This window comes from Diuraphis noxia, unplaced genomic scaffold (assembly GCF_037042655.1).
Source record: "Diuraphis noxia isolate RWA-SAM2 unplaced genomic scaffold, SU_Dnox_SAM2 contig0005, whole genome shotgun sequence".
In the NCBI taxonomy this organism is placed as follows: Eukaryota; Metazoa; Arthropoda; class Insecta; order Hemiptera; family Aphididae; genus Diuraphis; species Diuraphis noxia.
The window spans coordinates 39,796,345-39,811,688 of NW_028301715.1; the positions used below are offsets into that span (position 1 = coordinate 39,796,345).

The 15,344-nt window shown below is 37.6% G+C and overlaps 1 protein-coding gene across 7 annotated transcripts in view; it reads right to left on the reverse strand.

Annotated features, from left to right (window-relative positions):
• The window catches only part of LOC107169554 (uncharacterized), a 250,857-nt gene that overhangs the window by 38,658 nt on the left and 196,855 nt on the right, over positions 1–15,344 (reverse strand). The window lies entirely within an intron of this gene.

A 15,344-nucleotide genomic window follows, 5' to 3' on the forward strand; every position in this document is an offset into this window, starting at 1 on the left:
ATAGACTACCTGTTGAACGATATATAACGTGTCGGGTAAAGTATTAAAAGGCCGTGTATGTGTATATGTGTGTGAAGTAGCCTATTAAATATATACATGACCGCATAAACCACGGGTCTTTATTTTTTTTCATATTTTTTTTTTTTTTATCATTGTGTTTGGCGGTGTATCATTTAACAAAAGACGTCCCCAACACACAATGTATGGTTTACTTTTTTTCTCACTCCCTTAGACTTTTGTGATCTCTTTCGCAGAGGCTTAAGTCTTTCGCGCCCCTTCATGTGAAATACCGGAGAAAGAAAAATAAAATACCTCGGCAGAGGTGTCTGGGAAGTGTGTGTATATGAGAGAAAAACAGCACGCGAGGGATTTTATGCGTTCTCTCGTATCCCCTCTCATCTGCAGTGATTTCCCGCGCGCGTGGAGGTCTATGCTAAGCTTTTTAGGGGAAACGGTTTTAGGAACGCGTCTCTAGTCTACACTCCTTGCCCGATAAGCAGTTTTTGACTGTTCGGGCGGAGCAGGAGCAACGTCAAATATGAAACACCGTTTTACTTCTACGCGTATATATATATTATATATTATATTATACAGATAAAACCGTTCTACGCTGCAATATATACAAGCATGGCACAAGAGCGTATTTTATTATACGTTTATGCATTTGGGTGTATATTGTATATATATATATATATATATAAATATAAATATATGTATTTATGACGTACAACTTTTTTTCTGTAGAGTAGGCGTATAGGTATATACGACAAGATTGTACTATATCGTATATACGAATATTTGATAAAGACGAACTGAAAGCTCGGCGGGGACGACAACGAGAAACTTTGAAAAAACGTAAATTTTTTCATATAATATATACATTTAGTCGGATGGGCGTGACGATGTGATCGGACGAGAGTGATCTTGATTGCATTTATGCGCTGCAGCACAGAAGCAAACTCATTGTAAACGGATGTGTTGTGTGCGAGTGGGTGAGGTGGCCGTGGTACATAGGGGTGGGTAACGGTGAAGGTAGGACGGTGGTACCATGTTATTGTCAAGATATATGAGGGTCCGGTGGAGCAGAGGGGTGAGGGCTGCGATGAGGAGAGTACGGCTGCAGCAACAAGATGGACGGAGTTGGAACGGATGGAGGGGAACTGCCGCACGGCGCGAGGCGAAACGGCCGTTTGATCAATATGCGACCCTTTAATGTCTTCATTACGACTTGCAGGGCGGCGTGTATTTATGCATATAATCTGAGTATCGGCCGTAACAAAGCTCTGTCCCCTTCCACTCCGTGCCACGTTACCGCCGACGGTTGAGTGGACGGGCGTGCTATAGGGAGCACGCAAAAACGGACTCGGTGGATGTTCTTTAAAAGAACGCTCGCGTATATAGTCGACGATGTCGTAGTGGTTGTGTGCATTTACCGGGCTGGAACCACTGTACCGGAACCGCGCTGATATACCACGGTCCCGCAGCGCCAGAAAACGGTTTTATACGCTCGACTCTGTATTTATATATACTTGGCAAACAAGAACAATTATATCGCGCAGTTCTCCTCAGTACCGGCCCACGATACGGGCAGATGGGTCTCTTTTGGAGATTTTAGAACGGGGGAAAAACCTGAACGAGTTTAAGGTTACGCGATTTTTTTTTATTTAACCTACCTAACAAACTTGGCCGTCTCCCTTATGGCGCGGCAGAAAGAGAGATAGAGAGAGAGAGAGACAGTGAGATAAACTTGGGAACCAACCCCGCGTGCTTAATATGCTGTACAGTTTTAGGCAAAGTTATTGAAACTGTGCATGCATATAATACTGTTTCCCGAAATTTATTATAGGTATAGGTATATATAGTTAATATATTCCCGAAGTAACTTATATTAATATTAATCCACGCATTAAAATAACCGCGTGTTGCCAAATTAATTTCACTACTAAAAGTATCGGTGACTACATTAAATTAATTTATTAGCATCTGGTTGTATATACGTGATTGTCATAACGATAATTTCATTATATTCAAATTTCAATTATGTTTTATATTATTATATTATATACAGTGTCGGTATAACATCAGGCGTGTGTGTTCGAAAAAAATGCGTTGTTGTCTTAAGCCAAACTCTTGAAGTACTCATTACAATTGATTTGTACTGAAATGTTAAAATAATATACCTATTCAGCGTATACACTTATACAAATTACAATGCTATCAACAATAATTATTATCATTTGGTGAGATTATGTAATAATTATAATATACAGTCGCTTAGCATTTTGCGTGTGGCTTAACATTTGTGTACGACACCCATAATGCGCCATTGTTTTTAATCCACCGACCTTTTTTTCCGCCCTCATTATTGTTATTTGCACATAAAAACCGTTTGTAAACACGTCCGGGGGCTCGGATGACAATACTGAAGAGCCACTGGTGCACTCAACAGGGTGTTTTTAATTCCTGAATTAAGTGTTGGTTTTTTTCTCTCGCCTTGATTTTTTAGGACCTTTTTTTAAACAAAAAAAAAGTGTGATAACGAAGGGATTGTTGTAACGACGCCGGCGGTGTCGTGGAGCCAGAGCCGTGAGCCCATTTTCACCAGTAAATGTCTGTTTTTTCGTCGACGATGGCCTTTTTAAGTATCACCCTTTTTTATTCCGAGTGTTTTTATTCGCATTCTTACTCCGAGATAACAACCCTTTTCTCCGAGCTAACCTCGTAGCCTATATGCACTTAGAGAAGATTTTCCACAACCCCACGCGTACAGTTCAACTTGCCGATTACACATTTACTCCGAGGGCATTCAACAAAAAAAAAAAATCTTTAATTCTTTAAAACGTTCTTATTATTATTATATTAAGATTTAAAAATAATAAATTCACATTTCAAACCAAATCTACAATAAAATGTTAGAGAATTTCTTCTATAGGATTAATTTTATATTAGGATAAGTTTGGAATTTTTTCATTCAATTAATTTTATTTATTTATTAGAATTAGTGTAAATAATATAATATGTATTAAATACATTTAATAAAATAAATCAAAGATTATTGATTATTTGAAACCCCTTAAATTTAGCATTTTGTTCGTCATTTCGTATTTTTATAATTAACTGTTATTATATTATAACTTGTTTAACCGAAATTCGTAGTTTTTAGAATTGAATCAAATTCCAACAAAATCTATATATCTACTCATATACACGCACAATACAAATATTATGGGATTACCATTAAATTACACTTCAATATACCTATTACAATAATACACAGAGAATTGATTAAAATCGTTGACATCACACTACTCGGAGAAATTATTATGATTAAATGTTTTTATGAAATGTTGTACAATTTCAGACGCGTAGATGTTATATTGTAAAAGCATTTAAAGAAAAACCATAGCAGTAAATACAGCGGAATCGAGGACGCCATCGTTTGGCGGATTTGTGTACCGTTTTGTCCCTATATCGTTGTTGTCGATCTCATAATATAATATGGACACAGTCATTATTAGCCTGCTGCAGTCTCTCTGACTTCCGGGCTCGTCGTAAAGTCGATGCTCCCCTCTGCCAGAACGGCTTATCCTAATCGACAGACCGTGGTATAGTCGATCGCCGCCACGTCGGGGCAGTTCGGCGGGATATGGAAGTGGCAGGGGGTGAGGTCTGAAGCTCGTCTTTACGACAGTTATTATTAGGTTTAGTCTACCACCACAGCCACATCCTCCGCCCTATATTTATATATATATATATATATATATATATATATTTATATATATATATATAAATATTACACCGGCACGAGAACATCTATATAGAGATATATACATTTTCTTCGGATATCGAACGTGGGGATTATCGAAGCCGACACCAGTCAGCCAGGGCGAAGGGAGGGCCTCCGTTTTCTCAGTATAATAATAATAATAATAATAATAATAGAAATAATAATAATCGCCGCGTTTGGACGTGGAACGAAATAAAAACCATCCGTGGCGCGGGATATCGTCGTTTAATCAAATTTCGACTAACACAGTGAATTTTATCATTTCTCTTCGACCGAGAAACCCTACACACACACACACACGTGTGTGTGTGTGTGTGTGTGTGTGTAAGTAGTCGAACGGTGGTCGTGGAAAAACTATACGTGTATAAATACATACATATATATATTTATACCGAGTCAATAGTGTAAAACCCTTGGCGTCTCCTCGGCACGTTTCCGACCCGGCCAGTCCCGTGATTACCGCGGGGCGGATGTGGTACGTGGAGGGTGCAACGTCTTAACGTTAGTTCAATATTTGCTCTGCGAGCCTGGGGTCTAATCCAGAACCGAGGGATCAGAGAGTAGGCGGCGGCAGCGACGTGCGTGCGTGTTTGATGAGAAATGCCGAGGGAGCCGCGAACGAGAGCCCCCGCCGCTACTATTTTACGACGGTAATTAAAAGTCAGCAAAGGTTCGCGAAAGTTCAGCTGTAGTGCTACGATGTATATATAGGCGTGTGTGTACGCGCACACTGCAGTTTTCGTTTTATTTTTTCTAGTTTTTTTCCCCATTTTTCTTTCGTATAACACATGTATACTATAAACACGACGCGTGTATCTCGAAAGCGTTCCAGTTTGTATTATTCCGACTCGTGGCGGTCGTTGATTACATAACATCATTACTGTATGTGTATAACACATGCCCGACGACTGCATATTATGCATAATGCATATATAAATAATATATGGGTTGAACCATTTAACATAATACACACTGATTATTTTTTAAAGAAACCAATGTTTTTGAAAATATTTATTATATATAATTTTAAGTCGTTGTAAAACAAAGATTTTCAAAAAAAGAGATATTCTTTACTATATTTTTAAATCCTTATTCCAAAACAGAATATCTTTTGGAACAGAATTTTTTGGAGTGTCCCTGTACCACTACACTCATATAAACTTTAATTACTTATAAGCTTTATCTCAGACATTCGAAATTTGTTTTGTATTCAAATCGAAATATTCAAAGTGTTATAATAATTTTAAATAAGAAATTACAATTGTATCGTTAAAACACTATTGTAGTTTTTATAACGACTTGAAAATATTTAAAAGATATTTCCAAAAACGTTAATATAGTGTTTGAAAAAAAGTGAGAAGTCTTTAAGTAATCTGGTATACAATACATCTTCTATACTATATAGTACTATATAAATTGCGTACGTGTATATAATGCATGTGATACAGAGTCGTGACCCTAACAGCGGGGTACACTGCACATATTACGGTGTCGATCTAAAACCAATTGGGCTGGGCCGGCTACATACACGCCCGTGCGTTTATGGCCAATTCCCATGGTTGTTGTAAACCGGCGACACTGTGGTGATCGAAAAAAGAAAACGGGAAAGGCGAGGAGCAAAAACCGAACCAAAAAAATTTGAACAGAACTTATTCCGAGGGTCTAAAACGTCGTAAAAATATCAGTCCTATATATAGACTCATTTCTGTGTGGTGATATGGTGAAACGGTTTCCCGCTGACTGTAAGTGTGTACATGAAATCCCGGCTAATTCGTTGCGATATATGCAAATATAATACATAAAATTATATAAGCATACAACAATTATATACGGAGCAATTGTTTTTCGCTTGCACGGCAGACGAGGGATCGAAATTAATTTTTCACGATCCACTGACGTGTCGGCACGCGAGGGGAAAGACCGACCGACCGGCTTCGCTGTCTCGCCGTATATATAACAATATACGCAAATTCACAGGATCTGATGGAGGTGGTGGTGATGACCGGGAGCCTACGTCCGATCTGAAGACACGCGCTGTCTCCGTCCGTCCGGCTGTTAATTACCCGACTGTCAGAACCATTACAGCCATGTCTCGTTTCGTTGCTAAGCGAATTGCATAAATATTCACGCACACAAATACAAATGTGTAAACGTGTACACACAGTACTGTGCGTATATAATACGAGATATGTGTGTGGTGTGTATACGTATATATATATCCCTTTTCGTGTGGGGTCGTCTCATGCCCCGTATAAGCCGATTACAATAGGATACCTCGACGAGTGAAAAATTATAATTTAATACCTCAGAATAAAATATATCATATTATAGGCGTGGTCGCAATTGTAAACATATGTAATTCAAATATTATACGGAGTTGCGAGAATAATTAAAACAACATGAATTTAATAATTGATTTCATTAAAAAATATATTATACACAAACCGATACCGTTATGCTATGTATTAGGTGTATATAATATTCCATCATGCAACTTTATATGATGCGATATATTATAAAAACAAACGCTTGTCGTATTTAATGGGCATATTTTTAATATTATAATATCGTTTCTACTCTGTTCCAGAGTATGCTTATATTGGCTATACCGACGATATTTTTTCACCCGGGAAAAACTTGAATATTTGTGTCCTTCTAAAATTGTACCTTCTGCACTAGATAAACACAATATAATGTAACTTCATATTTTCATACCGTCGATTAAGCCCCCGGTGCGTCTCACGCTTTACAACAGATTTTATTTCACATTGTGTATTCGCGCGTACCAATCATAATATACCTTTATTACATTATGTATATATAGTCACGTTTAAGACGCAAAATGAATTGCAACTGCAGCAGAATTACAGTGGTTATCGGTGGAGATAGATTAGGAGTATTTACAGTGATATATTTGCAGAGTATAATATGCAAACAGCGGTCGGATGAGATGAAAATTACTACAGTTCACAGTGAATAATAATGATGATGATAATATAACCTTTGTTGGCGCATAAAATATTCTATCGTCTATGCTCTGACAGTCTAGTTAACCCGTCTCGTAATTTATGAACTCGTCAGGAACTCTCTCTGCCGTGTGTTTGCATCGCGCTTATATTTATACGCTTATATTTATACGTACGAAATAAAATTGAATTATGGCCGTGACTCACGATCTTCTCCACTCGGGTTTTACCTGTTTTCATTTCTGTTTTTTTTTTTTTTCATTTTGCACCCGAAACATTTTCTGAGGTGCCAAACGCAGATAATACACTCGTTTTTTGTGGGAAAAATATATACTACACGATTTGCCCAAGGCGTTCTCGGAAGTTTCTTAAGTTTCCATCTACTCCGCGAGAAACTGCTGCTAATTCCGTCCGTATATAGTTTCTTGGTTTGCCATCATTTCAAAACGTTTCTCTCGGTGACGTGCATGTCATTGTTTAGAGGCGCGGGCGGGTAGTTTCGTTAAGTTTCGCTGCAGTAATATGCTTCCGGCGAAGAACATGTACGCGGCATCCGGTCGTTCATTTGGATATCCGGCGCACTGCCATAACGAGCCCCCGAGGTACGCGTCGTCTCCACCACGCCGCCGCCGCCGCTGACACGTCACGACGTTCCCGATAGAGTTTAAACTCGTTGCTTGCGGTTATTTTACTGTTATATAATATCCACTTTTTATATATATTTCACATAAATTTCATTCCGGTTATTTATCATTATTTTTTATACATATATTTCGTACTTACTACTGGCCAATTAGCTCGGCGATAAGATAATTATACATGGTGATCGACGACTATATAAAATAATTAAGCATCCGAAACGCGCCTGCAGTGACCAGGCGCGGCTGCAGTACACGTTGAGTGTGAGAGAGAGGGCGATAGAGCGGAGAGTTTTCGCGCTGTACTTCATTATAATAAATTCGCAAAACCATCGATCATCCAATTAACGTTATATAGCAGCGGCATCACGGGGAAACAGATCAATCATCTATGCCTTCTCAGTCCCACCATACCATACCCATTATCCTGTCACCACCAATCCCAGATGTCCCTGCGTATGTATATAATATATATAAATATAAAAAAAAAATGTCCGAAAAAATGGTAAAAAAAAAATCTCGCTATATAAAGTTAAAAACGACACGGCCACTAAAAATATAAGAATCACGATGATGACGGCGGTAGCGTGGCGGGGGCGGGAGAAAAAACGCCAGATGAAATTGATGAAGGGAAAACACTCCCTTTCCGGATGACGGTAATTGTCGACTGTTACGAGGGCGTCAAAAGAAAACGATTTTTTTCGCACAACATTCGCGGATCGGACCAGCTTTTTCTGGTTTTTTTTTTTTTTTTGAGGTGTCATATATATACGTCGTCGGTTTGCTTGGTTAATTCCCGTCCGGTTGATTTAACTCGAAAAGCGACGAGCGAAAAAGTCATCATCCCGAAGAATCATCGATAAATAAAATAACCGCTGACAAAAGAATATGATGCGGACGATTTGACTGTGTGGCGACGACGGATAATATATATTATATCGAAATGACCTGGAGATGTAGCCAGGAGGCAAATAGCTGCACTATCGCTCCACGCCAATAAAATAATTGTGATGAGGCACGCCCCCCCACATATTAAGGTCTCAACTCCGTTTTCTTCGAATACCGCGAAGGTTTATTATTTATATGATGTATGGACCCATTGTGTCTCGCGTTATCCCGGATACGGAACTCGAGGCGAAACTTACTTATACACAACACTTGCATGACAAACGCACTTATACTTATTACCGGAGACACTTGTTTAAGTTTCGAGCAAGTACGTAACGATTATAATACAGTCGTCGTCTTGATAATAATATCATGGCGGTTTTCGTCTCGAATGCGGATTACAGTAAATTTATTATAATATTGTACGAAACTATATATTATTATAATGTCGAGTCAGTGCTGGCCGCGGCACTGTAATGCACACATAATAATATTATAATAATATTATATTATAATATATTATGCCTTCGCGTCGAGAATTAAATGTGCTTTGATATTATTATACGTTATTACGTTCAGTATTATTATCATACATTATTATTATTACGATGTGTATATGAATATTAATGCATCACGTAATGTATGTATTAATGTAAGTATTAAATAATAATATAAACTATATATAGGAACGTATGGACATTGTTTAACGGGAAGCACGGGAAGAAATACGTATCTAAGGTTGACGAAGGCGATGTTTATTGTTGATAAAATGATAACGATTTATTATAATATACAATCGAAACACGACATATACACAGTAAATTTTAAACACGACGTATTACTACTTATATTATATGGCTCGCATTTTAACCGTCCCGGCGATGACGTCCAAATTTTATTTTTCATATAATATTATATTGGTACGCTGACCGCTTTACAAGAGACGTATTATGATATTGCGGTTTAGCCAAAGCGTTTTATACATGAAACGGCTAATTTCGGATTGGACGGGGCTGCGGCTCGACCCCAACAACAAGTTCGGTGGTATATTTGTTTAGGGTCGGTCTAAATAGCGGTACCATGCAAACGTCCGAACATAATATATTTGAACTATATAATACGCCCGGTAGAGTGTCGACGTGTTTGTCGACAGTGTTTCGAGCAAATCAAAAAGGAACGAAACTAAAGTATGGTATTATTATAGTTATATACGAACGGACCTTCTCCCCCTTTTGTAAATAATAATAATAATAATAATAAAAATGGTAAATAAAATAGAAGACATCGTTTGTGCAAATAGCCGGCAATTTTGTCTTCGACGTGGAAAACGATTTTTTTTAAATATATATATGTATACACTCATATTATATAATACTCGGTGTTCAAACACACACACACACACACATACACACACTCACGCAAACATTTTATTATTACGACAACGCATTTGAGTCGGCAACGTCCCTACTAATGGATAGCCAGAGAAAGCCTTATCGGCAACGATTGAAGGGAACACTTTACGACTCCCCGATCGCTTGTAAAATCCGGAAAAGGGTTAAGCAGCAGAGCTTGACGCAATAATTTCGGAAAGACGCCCATGAATCGCTAGTGTGTTTCTGCCTTATAGTGCGCGTGCGTTGGATCTCCAAGGATAAGTGTTATATATTTATATCTATCTCACTCTCGACATAATATTGTGTATAATGTGTTTCCCGTTATCGAATTTAACAACAAAATCGCTATGATTAAACCACGCAAAACATGGCCGGCGATCGTGGAAAAGCAGACTATAGAGCGGGTCCGTTAGTTTAGATGATGTTTGTCCGACTATACAGTAAAATATAATATTTTATTTTTCGACCATCACTCGTCGGAGGACATTTGAGTATTCGGTTAATAAAAACTATAGTATTGAGTACCTACCTACTAAACGTTTGAGTAGATGGGTATACCTAAAAGTCTTAAAATGCGTATACCACTCGTCGGAGAACATTTGAGTATTCGATTAATAAAAACTAGTTTCGAGTACTCGGCGTTTGAGTAGGTACTTAAAAGTGCATATCATTCGTTCACTTTACCGTATTATATTATTATTCCAAATGAATAATATATTCAGTGGTATAATAAATATTTTATATTTTATTCTGCGCTGATCCTGCACTTATTTATGCAGCGGTTGGATGTTGTCATTGATTTTATTTCATTTATAAGACCGTACTTGCATGAAGGTACTGCAATCGCACGAGACACGACGGTTATGTAAACAGGACATCACACGGACATTTTTGCGGACAGTGGTAGGTATAGAGTGGTTTGGCGCGGTATCATAATAGTGTTATACGTACGATCATCAAAAACCAATCGGCTCGAAGTATACCAATCGGCTAATTAGATCGGTCCGGCGTTGATCGTTATTGTGCGTAAATATAATAACATTATACTGTAGTCATTCCTAAAAATAAATTTCACGGACGGCGTTTAATTAAAAGTAGTGCTGAGCCAGCGAGCCAGCATTCGTCTGGTCGGTCGGGCCCTCTCTCTCTCGCGAAAACTCCTGTAAACACTATACGTGAAAAGGCGGACGGGCGAGCCAATATTTGGGTGCGACGGTGGCGGGAGTGTTGAACGGGCGGCGTTTAAGTTCTTTTCGGTCGTATTGTGCACACACACACATTACGCCTGCTGCAGTCAGTATAGTGGTAAACTGTGGAGGGAGGAGAGATCGGTCGATAATTATAATTATGATAATAATCGTAACGCGCGTTCGTTTTTGGCGAATTTTCGACGCTCGAGGGCGTCGCCGCCTCCGGTTCTGGATGTTAAATTTTTTTTAATTAAATCCGTTCGTCTGGAGCGCGAGTGCAGCCCAGGCGAAGAGTCTTCCGCCGCGGATGGACGGACGGACGGGGAGGGGCAGAATAACGGTATTAATTTTTTAATTCGTCCGGCCGTTTATGCAAATCTATCGGCAGCGGCGGCGACGTCGAACACTGGCAACAGTCGTATTTATACATATACACACACACACACACACACACACACACATACTTATATTCATTCAAACAGTCACACAGTGTGGGCCGCGCGCGTTGCCACCACCACTGTGACTTCGTCGGACTCTTTTGTCGCGTAAGCGACTTGACACTTCTCCCCTCAGAGTAAAAAGGATTATAATTATTAGAAAAAAAAATAAATACACCCGAGAAATCGCGCAGCGGAGGATGGCCGAGCGCAACAGCTGTTGTTCCTATTCAGGCGATTTTTCGTAGGCCTGTGCGAGTGACTTTGTTACAAAACGTCATCATCGTCGTAACGAATTCACAAAATAATATTAACATTACACGAACAACTTTAGCTACCAAAATTTTATTGTTCTTACATTGTACTTACAAGTACATACCACTGCCATAAGTTATATAATTGTGTAATGTTAATAACAAACGAATCGTCCGATTTACTAGGTACCTCTACGCATTATTATTTATATGTAGAATATTAATGTAGTGAGTGGATTTCGGCGTTTCTCGGGAATTGAAACCTAATTTCTTGTGCTAGACTTTTTGTACAAATATTTCAAAGTGAAAATTATAATATAATTGCAATATTTATTATAATTAAAAATACCATTTTACCAATGCAGAAATATTCAAATATGAGATCGAAATAAAAGTATTTTAAATCTTAACTCTGATAATACATAATATGAAATCACTATAATTAATTGATTGAAATAAGAAGAATATGTATATTATAATATACAGTTATTTATTCAAAAATGTTTTTTTTTGTAGTTATCGGTTATTTACTAATTGCACAGTCAAAAAATAAAAACAAATCACATAAAACCTCGTCTAAAATATAATACTCCGAAAGAAGGATATTCATTTGGGTTTATTTTTTAGCATTTTGCTTGAGTTCGCACATTAAGAATCCACTAACCGCCTTCCCATCCTCGCGACCAGTCAGATTAATCTCAAAAGAAGAAAACGCTATAGTTTCCCTCCATCTCTTCGCCACTTTTCGACCAAGTGGGCTGGAAAACTTAAAATCCTTTGTCTTTATTTTCAGGCTTCGACGAACTAAATTTATAATTTACCTCCTACCCGGATAAGTTCGTTATATTATAAAAACGTGCACGTGACGAGCGTGTTTATATATTTTCATTTTATATTTTTAACATACTACGCAGTACATACTCTGGGGAATCGCGGAATTTCTGATTCTTGGAATTGATTTTTGCAGGTTACTGTCACTGTAGTAGAATATACCGATGACATTGACCACAAGACTTATGTTTGTATGTACAGAATAGCACATATATATATATTTATAGTCATATGGGTACACGCTGTACGGTTGCATGCAGCGCACAATATAATTGAATTGCGGGGAAAACGGAATAATTGATTCGTATTGAACTTAAAAGCACACGTCCTAAGTGTCGCCCAGAAGTTTCCTACGTCCCCGGAGATGAGAGCCGGACCGGAATGGACGTTGAAAATAAAAGACGTATCCTGTTCCCTTCCCACCCACCCGTTTCGGCTGTATTCGGTTAAGACTGATTGGGCACGGTGCAAGAGAAAGGAATGAAAAATTCACACACACATACGCACACTAAGTACATATACGGTACACGATGCGCACACATATACTTAGATTGCATTAGACGACCCGTTGCCCAACTTTGTCCTTTCGCCGTCTTCGTGAGAACCTGATAAATCAACACGAATGCCCTCCGCCGACCACCACACTAATTACTGTCATTCAACGTTTTTGCCCTCGGACCGAGTCCGTTTTCCCGGTAAAACGTGCTCCGTTTCCGCCGCGGTGATTTCTATTTGATTTCGACAGACGACCCCTTGCTTTATGCGTCTCCGGGGGCTTGCAGGGCACAAACGGAATTGCTGCTGCTGAGTGCCGAGACATTGGCTGGGTGAGTGAAGAACCATATAAATGTATAGACACCGCAGTGACTTAAAATGCTGATGAATAAGAAATACATTTCTCGTCTTAATCAGTTAAAAACCGATAATAAATACGAACGCACCAATCGTAATGGTTATATAACGAAAAAAATTCTCTTACCTTTGTGTATATTATAAAAAGAATGAAAACAATACGTGTATTATAACAGTCAATAATTATTGTTAGAAAAACAGAAACCGATTCATTATTATCGGTATAGTTATAGTTCAGTATATAATATTGTTTTGTATTTTTACTCATACTGTTCACTGTTTTATATTTTAATAATTGTATGTATAGATAAGTTTAAGTTAATGAATTAAAATGTATAATTATACATCCAATTTATAATCACTAATCAGGTAGGTACTATAGCAGGTATTACTATTGTAAAATTATATATTTATTCATATAATATGTATTATTATGTATAAAGGTTAAAAAGAGACAATTTTGCAGCACAATTTAAAATTGTGTAGTAAGTAGTATTATATTTTAACATGGCTGAAACTTACAGATTTTTTATAACTTTTTCGATTTAAAATATATTATAACTTTATGTAACATATGTTTGTAGTTTGTGACAAAAAATCCTCAATTACATTTGATGATATTCTTGCTAATAGAAAAACAAAATTTAAAATTCACTAAATATTTGACAAGTATTGAAAAACACTAGGTACGACACATATTAGGTTGGTCTAAGGAATCTAGGACATAGTATAAAAATTTTAAATTGTATCAAATCTATCCGAATATAAAATTGTATTATAAAGTGTTGTTCGACAATCTACACTACCGATTAAATTTAGTTATTGTGCATAAATCACACATATGTTTACTATTAAATTCCATTACTTTAACGACTATAATCGAGACAGACTTTAAGCTTTGCTGGTAACATATCAGTAGGTACCTGCAGATTGATCGCATAATTGTACATCGCTCACGAATGAAACCAATATATTTCGGAAAACTGTTTGTTTAACACTGCGGTAAGTATAGCTAAAGTAAAAATATCATTATGTCAATGTGGCGGTTACGATGATTGATATTTTCTTTGCATATAATTTTGATCGGAGAGGGAGCGGATCAAGCAGGATGTCATGAGCGTAAATATATTATTCGTTAGTTTTATTAAAGAGAAAAAAAAAGGGAAATAATAAATGTAAAAATGTATTTTACTTTTTTGTTTAATCAGTAATGACGAAAGGAGCACGTGTGCAGACACCCACCACCTATGCACGGGAGTTGAATGTCTCAATTTAAATGCAAATACACGCGGCACACCGCTGCCGTCGTTTTTCACCCGAGGCCTGTTGGAAAAACGCTCACACGTATAAACCTATAGTATGCAATAAACGCGCGTTTGGGATTAACTTTTCCGATAGCGTCTGTTGACATATTATATTGTAAGTATACAAGAAATTGTCGGTTAAACGAACGGATTTTTATACGAAAAAAAACACACACACGAAACGGCCGAGCATTATCGCGGTCGTTTTATGATTTCATCAATGCGTCTTCGCGTGCGAGTGCGAGGGCCCGACAAGAATATATACGCACATTTACATTTTCCAGAGATTATGATATAGGTCGGAAGCCTCGGGTACTCTCGCGGAGACGGGAAATTTCAGTGGCCGCCAGCGGCAGCCACGGCGGTGGTACAAGGATGGAAAAGAGTATTTCTCCGGGGGGAAAGGTCGAGTTATTGGCGCTTATCGGTGAATTTGTATTTACAATCGGACTCGGGTTTTCGGTTGGGGTCGAGGGTTTAGAAGACCTTTTGCTATATGTCTATATACATATACATATTACATATATTATTATATATTTCCTACGGGCGAACACAAGGGATTTGAATGCGCATATTTCACGAAGCAATAAAAAATGAAATTAAATAGCAATTCGTCGAATTTTCGAATGAACTATTATAGCAACAGAGGGATGTGACGATCATTATTATTGCAATTAATTTGAAGACAAGTATTAACATTAAAACCATGTTCAAAAATGTACATAATTTCTGCTTAAATTAACTAGTCATTATATTTTATAAATTATACATGAATTATTTATATAGATCTATTTTATTATTAT